Source organism: Mus pahari, chromosome 17 (genome assembly GCF_900095145.1).
Source record: "Mus pahari chromosome 17, PAHARI_EIJ_v1.1, whole genome shotgun sequence".
Taxonomy (NCBI): domain Eukaryota; kingdom Metazoa; phylum Chordata; class Mammalia; order Rodentia; family Muridae; genus Mus; species Mus pahari.
Window position 1 is genome coordinate 18092171 of NC_034606.1, and position 3729 is coordinate 18095899.

The following is a 3729-nucleotide window of genomic DNA, read 5'->3' on the forward strand; positions in this document are numbered from 1 at the left end:
AAGCTAGAACAAGTGAACAAGTGTGGGAGAGAGAGAGAGAGAGAGAGAGAGAGAGAGAGAGAGAGAGAGAGAGAGAGAGAGAGAGAGAGAGAGGAGACAGGTGATGAGGTTGGGAGACATGGACATCTCACTGGTTTGGCTTAGGTGGAGCCCTACACAGTATAGCATCCAAGTGGATGGGTATGTTGGGGTTCCCATCACAGGCCACATTGATGTGTTTCTGGTATTGATTGGTCTTGTAGTCACAGTTGGGATACTTGGAGTTGCCCTTCAGGTGGCAGTCAGTGATGTGCAGGGCGGAGCGGCTCTTGTAGCAGTTGCTGTTCCCGTTCTTGCAGGTGACATTTTCCTGGGAGCAGACGACCTGGACATCTGCCAAGGGCTCATGCACAAAGGTGTTCACAGGCTTGCATGACCCCTTTGTCATAGCTGCAGTAGGTGGGGCTGTTGCTGGAGGAACCAGCTGGATCCATGCGCTGCCTCTGAAACTTCTGGGCTGAAGATTCCCTGCCCAGGGAAGGCTGGACCCACCCAAGCAGCAGGACAAACGATGGAAACAGAACGAGGGATTTCTCCAGACCCTTGGTAGCTTGACTGCTTGGAAAAGCCTAAACTTTTAGTTTGAACTCCAGGACGAATTGGAAGCCAGTTTCTTCAATCTACTTTCAGCTTCTATTACATTAAGCAGCATTGGCTGTATCATCCAATGTCCTAGGATGCCCCTGAGATGTATGTTCACAAATTACACTAAGATGGGTATGGTGGCACATGCCTTTAATCCCAGCACTTGGAACGCAAAGGTAGGTGAATTTCTGTGAGTTTGAAGCTAGCCTGTTCTACACAGTGAGCTCCAGGACAACTAGGGCTGTTAGGTAGAGAAACCACGTCTGGACACCTGCCCTCCATAAGTAAATTATGCTGTTGTCCCACAATCATGGTCTTATTCTGTGAAGTCATGGTTTGTAAAATCCTAGAGATAAAGGGGTTTCTATGTTCCTTGGTATGTAGTGGACATTTGTAGAAGGGCAGATACAAGGAAGAGAGGTGTGTCCTTACTGGCAGCATGAGAGAGAAGCATCATGCCTGGTTGTTCTGGAAACCTTTTCAATGACCACCGAGTGTCCTTGTTTTCTAGGATGACGTTCCTGTGAAATGTCTAAACTTCTTGCCATTAGAGGAGGCGTCTATGTCTCTGTGGCATCATTTTATGACTTGGTACTGACTCCAAGGCCAGTTATTCCTGGTCAGTTTGTGGACTCACAAGCTATGCCTTTGACTTTCTGTCTCTCTTTCTCACGCATATCCATGGCAACCACTCTCACCGCAGTTTCTGTATCTAAGGTCTTATCTACTGTACAGTCAAATTGAATTGCATTTAAGAGTAGTTCACCATTTCCCCATAAAACCTTATCAGAAGTGAAATTTCTTCAGCTCGTCACAAATTCACTAATAGAATTTAGTCTCGAAGATAGTAATCTTATTGTACACAGACCTGCGTGCTTCAGAAGCATATTATCATCCAAGTTATGATTTGAATTGATGTTGTAGGTAGAAAAAGGCGACGTCTCTGGTGACAGTAACAGAATCCATTTCCAGACTTAGAGCTGGTGCAGATGTAAATCCCAGATGTCAGGACGATTACGGTTACACGCGACAGAAAACTGGCTTGCAGAAAATAGGCTTTATCGGGTCACATAATGCAACGTTCACACGGAGAGACTTTGCTTCAGTCTCAGACTGATCCAGGTGTTTCGTTTCCCGGAAGCCATCCGTTACTACTGCTTCGAATTTCTCCGGTTTTACATGTTCTTCACCTGTGACTTTACTGAGGCTTCAGTTTCAAGACCGAGGAAAGAGATTACCCCTGGGTTCTTCTGTTTCCCTTGCCCTGAAAGTCCTAAGAATATCCAGTTCCCGCTCCACAGGCATGGGGCTGAGCCTCTCTGACTCTCCAGCTGTGTCACACGCTCAATTCTCACTGATGGAGAAGCGGGTTCATCCAAGCAGCACAGGTGCAGGATGAGTGACCGTGTCTCACCAGGGGAAATACTGTTTCCCTACTGCCCAAGGAAGATGGCATGTGAGGTCGCATACCAGAAACCGACGGCCTCTGCTTATTTCTGCGTATTCGAATCAAATTAAAGTTTTATCTGGATTATTTTATGTGCTCATAATGATCGGGGTTTCTATAAGCTATGGCCTAACTTGCTGCAAGCCCTTGGTGTCATCAACTGGCTTCAGCAACAGTGGAACCATTAGATCAGTGGTTCTCACGACCCCTCCCTCTGACAAACCTCCGTCTCCAAGAATAGCTGTTTTATGATTCATAACAATAGCAAAATTAGTTATAAAGTAGCAACAAAAATAATCCTGTGGTTGAGGCGTCACCACAACATGAGGGGCTATATATTAAAGGGTCTCAGCATTAGGAAGGTTGAGGACTATTGCCTCAGATCAAGGCAATACCTGGCATAGTCTGAATATTTGTGTCACCTTTGCTCCTAATTCGTACGCTGAAATCTATCCACTAATGTGCTGGTATTTGGGCACGAGGCTGCTGAGAGGTGATCGAATCATGAGGATGGGACATTAAATCAGACACACACACACACAAAAAAAAAACTCCCAGAGGCTGCTACCCACTTCTGTAAAGTGAGGATATAACGCGAGGCGCGCAGATTAGCCAGCAGAGTCCTGAGCAGCCATCAGGTTTGCAGGCTCCCTCAATATGGACTTCGAGGCTTCCCCGGACGATGCGAAAGAACTTTCTGTTGTTTATAAGCTACCCAGTTTGTGATGGTTTGTTACGGCACCACAAATGGACCAAAAGAATCTCCATCACCTCCATGAAGACGTTCACAGTTCATCTCCCATCCGCTGCTCACCATCCCTGCTTCCTTCAGCTGGTCTTGTCCTCCAGGCAGAATAATATGTAATGAGTATAATTTGGGGGGAAACGCCATGGTAAGAGTGTTTGCTTTTCCTGTTGGGTCACGGCGCAGAGAACACTTGGCTACTCACTTTCTCTCAGGAAGGGGATCGTGAGCTCCCACTCCTAACTCAGGAGCTGTGGATTGCTGATGGCCCCTGGAGAGGGGAGAGTCAGTTTTCTTGGATGGTTTCTTAGTGCCAGCCCAAGTCTGCTGCTCCCCTTGGGATATCCAGGAACCACTGTTGTGCCCTTGGCTAGACTGGAAGGAATGAAGCTGGGTTAGACAGCATCCTTGGCTGGTGTGAGTCCACGGGAAACAGCCTTCTGGAGATGGGTTTCAGTGAAACAACTCTCTTTATTGGGCTGAATAAGGGCTATATAAACCTTGGGGAGTGAGTAGGGGTTTGGGTGGTGAGTATATATTCTTGGCTGGTGCCAAGGTGCTGGGAATGGTCCATTTGAACGAACAGGAAATCAGGGTGGGGGCTGGTGTGATGGCTCAGCGGGTAAGAGCACCCGACTGCTCTTCCAAAGGTGCAGAGTTCAAATCCCAGCAACCACATGGTGGTTCAAACCATCCTTAACGAGATCTGACTCCCTCTTCTGGAGCGCCTGAAAACAGCTACAGTGTACTTACATATAATAAATAAATAAAATCTTAAAAAAAAAAAAAAAAGGAAATCAGGGTGCTTGCTGGACACATCTTTATAAGGCAAGAAGAAGTTTAACCTTCAATCTGCCCACCAGGTTACATGACTACCCCAGGGGTAGTGGAGGTGCAGGTTGTAAGGCTATAC

At 46.8% G+C, this 3729-nt stretch overlaps 1 pseudogene; it reads right to left on the reverse strand.

The window, feature by feature from the left end:
• Positions 1-127: 127 nt before the first annotated feature.
• Positions 128-2963, reverse strand: LOC110335093 (annotated as a pseudogene).
• Between the last annotated feature and the right edge of the window lie 766 nt (positions 2964-3729).